The 9,165-nt window shown below is 49.1% G+C and overlaps 1 protein-coding gene across 7 annotated transcripts in view; it reads left to right on the top strand.

Annotated features, from left to right (window-relative positions):
- LOC108307919 (NADPH--cytochrome P450 reductase) overlaps positions 1 to 9,165 on the top strand; it is a 103,078-nt gene that overhangs the window by 73,568 nt on the left and 20,345 nt on the right. The gene's annotated exons all lie outside the window — the stretch shown is intronic.

Genomic DNA, 9,165 nt, shown 5'->3' on the forward strand with positions numbered 1-9,165 from the left:
GTTACTCAGGCTGGAGTGCAATGGCGCCATCTCAGCTCACCGCAACCTCTGCCTCTGGGGTTCAAGCGATTCTCCTGCCTCAGCCTCCCAAGTAGCTGGGATTACAGACATGCGCCAACATGCCCGGCTAATTTTGTATTTTTAGTAGAGAGGGTGTTTCTCCATGTTGGTCAGGCTGGTCTCGAATTCCTGACCTCCCAAAGTGCTGGGATTACAGGCATGAGCCAGTGTACCCAACCTAGAACTGGCATTTTAAAGTCTTCTAAGGCTGTGGCCACCTGGAAGGTTGTGTGCTAATGGGCACAAAATCTTTGGACAGGCCTTATTTTTTTGCTCTTTTAAACCTTTCATGAAGCTTCCTTTTAAGAATAAGTGAAAAAGATGGACTAGTTAAAAGAAAAACATGAAATAACAGTACAGCTGGTATGTACATGTATGTACAAAATGATACAGAAGGTCTGCCTAAGTGACTTCATCCCTGTCTCTCCAAGATTGATTTCCATAAGCCACATGGAAATGTCATTCTCCAGACTTGAGGGTCCTGCAGCCAGAATCACTTTCTTGAGGTTACTGTCAGCTCAATCGCAGACTCCAGATGCCCAAAGCCAGGTTTGAGTGGGAACCTTGCCAAGTCAGGTCTGTGCTGAGGGAGCTCCAGGGGCACAGGCCTGCTGCCTTCAGAGACTCCCTAGATTTGGCAAGGGGCAGGCTTGGGAGCCGTTCTCAGACCACAACCCCGTTGATTCTCTCTGTCTGCAGGGGACCCAGTCCCAGCTGCAGCCGTAGCTTGTACCCCGGGACCACCCTGGGCTGGTGCTGACACCCGTGGGGGCTGTCTGTCACGTCAGTTCCAGTCCAAGGCTGTGGCTGTCTTGGCGAGAACAAGTGACATGGAAAAGTCATTCTCCAGGGCTGAGCGCGGTAAAGCATGCAGTCCACATCAAGTCCTGATGCCCTCTTCCAAGCATGGTCACAGGTACAGCCTTCACACATGAAAGCAGATATTCATGCAACACAGTTCTTGTACCATGGCCAGGGAATTAGCTTTACATTTTTAAAAACTGGGTTCAGGGCCAGGCACAGTAGCTCACGCCTGTAATTCCAGCACTGTGGGAGGCCAAGGTGGGTGAATCACTTGAGGTCAGGAGTTTGAGACCAGCCTGGCCAACATGGCGAAACTCCGTCTCTATTGAAAATACAAAAGCTAGTAGGGTGTGGTGCACGCCTGTAATCCCAGCTACTAGGGAGGCTGAGGCAGGAGAATCACTTGAACCCAGGAGGCGGAGTGAAGATTGTCTCCCACTCCAGCCTGGGAGACAGAGCGAGATTCCTTCTTAAAAAAAACAACTGGGTTCAATCTTATCTCCATCATTGACTCACTGAACAAATATTTCCTGAGGCCCTACCTACAGTTTCCCAGACACTGTCTTAAGGTTTGTGGCCGGGGCCATGAAGAAAACACATGAATGCTGTCTTCATCAGGCTTATGCTCTAGTGCTGGGTGAACCCTGCGAGAGACCTTAACCTCTTTCCGCCTTAACCTCTTTCCGCCGCAGTTTCCTCATCTGCTAAATGGAGGCAGTAGTCCCAATCTTGTGGGGCTTTTGTAATGAATGAGGAAGAGTTGATAAACTCGCCAGCACTGCCCCTGGGGGATAGGAGCTGTGTGGTGTTAGCCTTGATTGTGTTTTGTGCCAGGCACTGTGATGGGTGTGATAAGGACCACAGAGCTGGCACTTACATTAAAGCAGCTGGAAAATGAGAGTGTTGCAACATACTTTTTTTTTTTTTTTGAGGCAGACTTTCACTCTTGTTACCCAGGCTGGAGTGCAGTGGCACAATCTCAGCTCACTGCAACCTCTGCCTCCTGGGTTCAGGCGAATATTCTCGTGCCTCAGCCTCATGAGTAGCTGGGACTACAGGCATCCACCACCATGCCTGGCTAATTTTTGTATTTTTAGTAAAGATGGGGTTTCACCATGTTGTCCAGGCTGGTCTCGAACTCCTGACCTCAAGTGAGCCACTTGCCTTGGCCTCCCAAAGTGCTGGGATTACAGGTGTGAGCCACCACGCCTGGCCACTGTTCTTTTTAGAAATTCTTTGTGAACTGCTTTAACCTACATTGTCTAATCAGGACCTCCTTGCAACAGTGCCATGCATTAGGCAGCGTGGATTGCCTCATTTCTCCTCTCAGAGACGTTATGGGATGTGCCCAGGGCCAGGTGGCTGGGATGTTGCAGGGCCAGGCTGGAGATACAGGATCCGCCAGCTCTCCAAGACAAGGAATTCCCTCTGGTGCGAGGCTCAGACCATGTCCTGCAGGAGGGGTGTTGGGCAGGTTCTTAAAGGTAGAGGCTGGAAGGACTTTGGAGCAGAGGGCCCGAGATAGGAAGGGCAGATCAGCTGGCATCCAGCCCATCCCGTCTGGGGCTGGCATTCCTGGTGTGGGATAGTACTTTTGATAAAAAAGCATAGTACGCAAGATAAAGGGACCAGGGTCCAGGAGCCAGCTTCTGAACTGGCCCTTATCTGTAAAACCGCTCCACCCTGAGTGAGGATGTGGGTGGGTCCTGGGATCGTGGGGAGCTGCCACCAAGGGAGGCAGCGTTTTTCTCTTAGCTCATGTGTTCTCACCGTCACCTCTCTGGCCTTACAAGATGAACTTGAAATAAAATATGTAGACTGCTGGAGTTGTGGGATCCCAAAGCACTTACATTTTGTTGATTCTCACTGTTTCTCTTTGCCAGGATGCTGAAACTCTATTCTCTCCACCTAATCATGATCTTCTAACCGTATGTGTATGGAGGACTGCCCTGTCCAGAGTCTTTTCTCTTCCCTCATTAAATCACGCTGCATACGCTGTGGCCAGGGGTTTTACCTGGACACTGTACGAGAGAAATATTTCTAGTACCAGGGCTAAATTCTGGACCCTGAAGTTGGGTGGCTAAGGTTGAGTCCTGACTTTGCCACATTAGCCATGTGACATTGGCCAGGTAACAGTCTTTCCAAGTCTTCGTCCCCAGCTGTAAACTGGAGGTAGTAATAGTACTGACCTCATAATGCTGTGAAAGCTGAGTTCCTCCATCATAGAGCTCTTTGCCCAGTTCCTGCTGCGTAGTAGGCTCTCAGATGTTATGGATTATTATTTATTATTTTTATTTTTTGAGGCAGGGTCTCACTCTGTCATTCAGGCTGGAATATGCTGGCATGATCTCGGCTCACTGCAATCTCTGCCTCCTAGGCTCAAGAGATCCTCCCACTTTGGCCTCCCAAGTAGCTGGGACAACAGGCGCGCCTCACCACGCTTGGCTAATTTTTGTATTTTTGGTACAAATAGGAGTCTCATCATGTTGCCCAGGCTGGCCTGAAGCTCCTGGGCTCAAGCAATCCACCTGCCTTAGCCTCCCAAAGTGCTGGGATTACAGGTGTGAGCCACCACTCCTGGCCGTGTGTCATTATTTTTATTAATACCATCTCCAGTCTTACAAGAGCCCTTCCATGAAGACATTAACAGCCCATTTTGCAGATGAAGAAACCGAGGCACCAGGGATTGAGGAGTTTGCTCAAGGCCACCTAACTTCTAAGTAGCAGCAGAGTTGGCTTTTGAATGAAGTCTGCAAACTCCACAAGCCATATTTTCTCCACTTTGCTATGCTGCTTTCAGTCTCCCAAGATAATGTTAATAGGCCTGGCATGGTGGCTCACACCTGTAATCCCAGTGCTTTGGGAGGCTGAGGCATAAACATCACTTGAGCCAAGAGTTCAAGACCAGCCTGAGCAACATAGGAAGACCCCCATCTCTACAATAAACAACAACAAAAAAAAAACGATGGTATTAATTTACCTATGAGGAGAGTATTCCTTGTCTGAAGTGCTTGGGGCCAGAAGTGTTTTGGATATTGGACTTTAGATGTTTGTATTCTACTCACAGGCTGAGCATTTCTAATCTGAAAATCTGAAATGCTCCAATGATTCTTCCCTTTGAAGATCATGTTGGTGCTCAAAAAGTTTTTGAGATTTCAGATTTTTAGATTACGGACGTTCAACCTGTAGATATTATTTTACAAAGTAGGAGCTTGGGTGTAGTGGTTCACGCTTGTGATCCCAGCTCTTTGGGAGGTCAAGGCAGGAGGATTGCTTAAGCCAAGGAGTTGTAGACGTGCTTTGGCAACATAGCAAGACCCTGTCTCTATAAAAAATAGGAGAAAACTAAGGCTCAGAAAGGTCACCTAGCTGATAACAGCTGGGCCTCAGGGCTAGACCTCCTCCTTTAAATCCCACATCAATGTCCCTGGCTACCTGTATTTCAGTGAGCACAGGTGATTTCTTTGCCCTTCCTATCTCGGGCCCTCTGCTCCAAAGTCCTTCCAGCCTCTACCTTTTAGCACAGAGCTGTGGGGAGTCATAGGGCTTAGTGTGGGGAAGGTATGTGGCCCAGGACTATATCAGGAATTCTCACCATGATTTCTAGCAGCTTCTAGAATTGGTATTTATTTATTTTGTTTTAGAGACAGGGTCTCGCCCTGTTACCCAGGCTGGAGTGCAATGGCACAATATTGGTTCACCACAGCCTCCACCTCCAGTGCTCAAGCGATTCTCCTGCCTCAGCCTCCCAAGTAGCTGGGATTACAAGCGCCCACCATGATGCCCAGCTAATTTTTGTATTTTTAGTAGAGACGGGGTTTTGCCATGTTGGCCAGGTTGGTCTCAAACTCCTGACCTCAAGTGATCCACCTGCCTTGGCCTCCCAAAATGCTGGGATTACAGGTGTGAGCTACTGCACCAGGCCAAACACATTTTTTTTAAAAAACCTGGTGGGATTTTTTGATGGAATTGGATTGAATCTGTAAATTAATATGGGAAGAGTTGACATCCTACAGTATTGAGCCTTCCATTCCATAAACATTGTTTTATCCTTCTAGGGGAGGTCTTTTGGACTTTTGCAATAGCAATTAAAGACTTGTTAGAGAGGCATGGTTATGAGCAGCAGGTTCTTTTTAATAATAATCATAATAGTAATGCTAATAAATGGCCCTTTCTGCCGGGTGTGGTGGCTCTCACCTGTAATCCCCACACTTTAGAAGGCCGAGGCCAGTGGATCGCTTTGAGCCCAGGAGTTCGAGATCAGCCTGGCAACATAACGAAACCCTGTCTCTGCAAAAAAATACAAACATTAGCCAGGCATGGTAGCGTACTCTTGTAGTCCCAGTTACTCGGGAGGCTGAGGTGGGAGGATCACCTGAGCCTGGAAAGCCAAGGCTGCAGTGTGCTGAGATTGCGCCACTGCACTCCAGCCTAGGCGACAGAGCAAGACCCTGTCTAAAAAAAAAGAAATAATAATGAATGACTGTTTCACGTCCACTCCCACTCACTCAGGTTGCACTTCTGGACAGAGTATTTCACACAGGGCAGCTCTTGCCCTCAGGGAGCCCCAGGGAATGCTCAGCCTCCTGAGTAGCTGGGATGACAGGCACATGCCACCATGCCTGGCTTTTTTTTTTTTTTTTCTAAAGACAGGGTCTTGATCTATTGCCCTGACTGGGCAGTCCTCCTGCCTCAGTCCCGCAAAGTGCTGGGATCATGCACTATGTAGGTTCTGAAGTCCCATAGGATCCAGGGCTCCCATGGGCTCTCCGTGCCCGGCAGCACACCCCCTCAGTGATGGACTTTGTATTTTAGCCTCCCGTGGAGCAGAGAACGTCCCATTAGTGCAGGGCTGCCTGTCGGAGGGAAGCTTCTCAGAGAGTGGCTGTTGAATTAACAGAGGCTGAATCTGTATGTGTGGGTGCCTCTAGGGAAACCCGTGGTCTCCAGGCTGGGTTTGGCTCACACAGTATTTTTAAAAAATATTTTAATTAGAACATTAAAAAGTGTAGCAACATCAGGCCCCGTGCAGTGGTTCACGCACACTTTGGGAGGCCAAGGTTGGCAAATCACCTGAGGTCAGAAGTTCGAGACCAGCCTGACCAACATGGTGAAACCCCGTCTCTACAAAAAATAGAAAAATTAGCCAGGCATGGTGGTGCGCGCCTGTAATCCTAGCTTCTCGGGAGGCCGAGGTGGGAGAATTGCTTGAAGCTAGGAGGCGGAGGTTGCAGTGAGCTGAGATCACACCACTGCCCTCTAGCCTGGGTGACAGAGTAAGACTAAAAAAAAAGTATGGCGATATCAAAAACTCAGGCTTATAGCTTTTTTTAAAAAAAAAAAAAAAAGAGGATCTGGTCACACTGGACCCACCCGTGATGGTGATGCCCACCAGCTGTGGGGCAGCTGAGCAGCGCCCCCCTTCTGCTTGGGGCCTATGCACTGCATTCATGCTGCCTGACCCTCCGGCCAGCTCAGGCTGCTGTGCTCTTGTTGCCCCCACTGGCCCTGAGATGTTCTGCAGCTCCCTCTGCACCTCTGCTTTGCTCCTGAAATGCGAGAGTGCATTAAAGAGAAAGAAAGCGTCTTATGGAACATTCCACACCCCGGAGTGTAGAGCGCAGGAGAGTGGACCCATGCCCCAGTTTTCATAACTACCCACTCCTGGCCAATCCTGTTTCTTTCCGCTGGCCATCCGCCCCTTGCCCCACCAGTCCTGGATTATTTTAATGCCATCCCCAGATGTCATATCTCATCTGGAAATATTTCAGTCCTCTAAAATTCAAGGACTCGCCAGGCACGGTGGCTCACGCCTGTAATCCCAGCACTTTGGGAAGCCGAGACAGGAGGATCCCTTGAAGACAGGTGTTCGAGATCAGCCTGGACAACATAGCAAGACCCCATCTCTACAGAAAACACAAACATTAGCCAAGTGTGGTGGCACATGCTGGTGGTCCCAGTTACTTAGAAGGCTGAGGTGGGAGGATCACTTGGGCCCAGGAGGTTGAGGGTGCAGTGAGCCATGTTTGTGCCACTGCACTCCAGCCTGGGTGAAGAGTGAGACACTGACACTATCTCAAAAAATAAAAAAGTAAAACTCAAGGATTCTCCTTTCTGAACATAATAGAATGCCATCCTCAGAGTTTGAAAGTCAACAGTAATTCTTTTGCATCATTAGGTACCCAGGCAACATTTATTCATAGTTCCCTGATTGATCAGTGTTTTATTTTTTTTTAACAGTTTTTAAAATTCAGGATCTAAACAAGATCCGTACACTGCAGTTGATTAATAAATCTTCTATTGGAAGAGGTCAGCTATATTAAGATATAATTTACATACAGTACAATGCCCCCCTCCCCCCTGTTTTTGAGACAGGGTGTCTGTCACCCAGGCCGGAGTGCAGTGGTATAATCAGGGCTCACTACAGCCTCTACCTCCCAGGCTCAAGGGGATCTTTTTGTTTCAGCCTCCTGAGTAGCTGGGACTACAGGCATGTGCCATCACACTCGGCTAATTTTTCTTTTTAATTTTAGTAGAGACAAGGTCTCACTATATTGCCCAGGGTGGTCTCGAACATCTGAGTTCAAGTGGTCCTCCTGCCTCAGCCTCCCAAAGTGCTAGGATCACAGGCATGAGCCACGGCGCTGGGCCAAAATTTTCCTTTTTAAGTGCACAATTTCATGAGTCTTGACAGACGTGTGCAATTCTGTAATCAACATCACAATCAAGATCTAGAACATTTTGTCACTCCGAAATGTTCTTCTCCTCTCTCTTTGCAATCATTCTCCTCTGCCTGGCAATCAGCCTCTGGCAACTGCCAGTCTTACTCCTGTCCCTGCCATTTAACCTACACGTCAAGTCACTTTCCATTCCTAGGCTTCCCTTCCATCCCATTTCTTCCTATCACAGTTTCCCACAGTCTGGATTTTCCTGATTACATCCCCCTGGGGATTGCTTTTGAAAAGCCACAGAAGATCTCATTTTCCTGAGTGACCTTCATTTTGGGGCCTGCTCTTGACGGAAAGCCCAGGACAGCCAGGGGTCAGGGCTGCCGGCATCACATGTGTCTGTTGTTTTTTGTTTTTTCTCTCATTGCCTAAGCTGGAGTGCAATGGCACGATCTTGACTCACTGCAACCTCCACCTCCCAGGTTCAAGCAATTCTCTTGCCTCAGCCTCTTGAGTAGCTGGAATTACAGGCACGTACCACCACGCCCGGCTAATTTTTTGTATTTTTAGTAGAGACGGGATTTCACCATGTTGACCAGGCTGGTCTCAAACTCCTGACCTCAGGTGATCCACCCGCCTTGGCCTCCCAGAGTGCTGGGACTACAGGCGTGAGCCACTGCGCCTGGCCCAACATGTGTCTGTTTTTATCTCCTGAGTGCTGACAGATGCAAAATGGATCCGGAGGTCTTGCCACATTCAGTTCTGGGTCACTTTCTCTGTAGTGAGGTCCTTGGCTCCACTGAACATGAAAAGAGAAACACAAATGAGACTTTCAAGGAAGAAAGCATTAGGGAAGCCTGTGGCTACACGTGTAGATGGTCCACAGGGCCCAGTGTTCCCGCTACTGTCAGAATGGCCAGGACATGGGCCAGGATGTTTCTGCCACTCCTGCAAGCACAGGTCTGGGTTTTCTGCTGCCACCTGACTTCCAAGGGGACTTCACCTCCTTTCCTTCCTTTCCTGGTCCCTGATGAGATGGAGGTGGTTTCTGTCACTCTAACAAGTGCTTGAAACTCCAGACATGGGCAGTCAGGAACTGCCATGCAGAGCGCATGTTATGTGCCCTCCTGACTTCACTGAGCACTGTCGGGATGCCGGAGGGGGAGCTGTTGATGGCACAGTGGGACACGTGCTCTACTGGCCCTGGGGTGGTGGGAATGCAGAGAAAGGGCACCCCCCCCACCGCATTGTGGGTGTGTCAGGGATGCGATGCCCCCACAGGAGCTTGGGAGACTGAATAGGAGGCTGGGGAAGAGCTGCCTGTGCAGAGGCCGGGAGGCGAGGACACTCGGGGCTCCTCTGAGGAAGGCACATCCTGTAGAGCCCAGGCGCAGGTCACCAAGGGCATCACGGGTCATGGGGGATCAGAGGTCTTAAAGAGTTGTAGCCACCAAGGAAGTTGGATCACGGAGGGAGCTGACACAGGAGAGCATCTTAGAGGGCCTTGGGACCTTCCAAGGGGTATGGGTTTTTTTCCCCAGCTTTATTGAGGTATAAATGACAAAAGTTATATACATTTATCAAAGCATCTTTTTTTCTTTCTTTCTCTTTCTTTCTTTTTTTCTTTCTTTCT

The sequence above is a fragment of the Cebus imitator genome, unplaced genomic scaffold, assembly GCF_001604975.1.
Source record: "Cebus imitator isolate Cc_AM_T3 unplaced genomic scaffold, Cebus_imitator-1.0 Scaffold82, whole genome shotgun sequence".
NCBI classification, from domain to species: Eukaryota; Metazoa; Chordata; class Mammalia; order Primates; family Cebidae; genus Cebus; species Cebus imitator.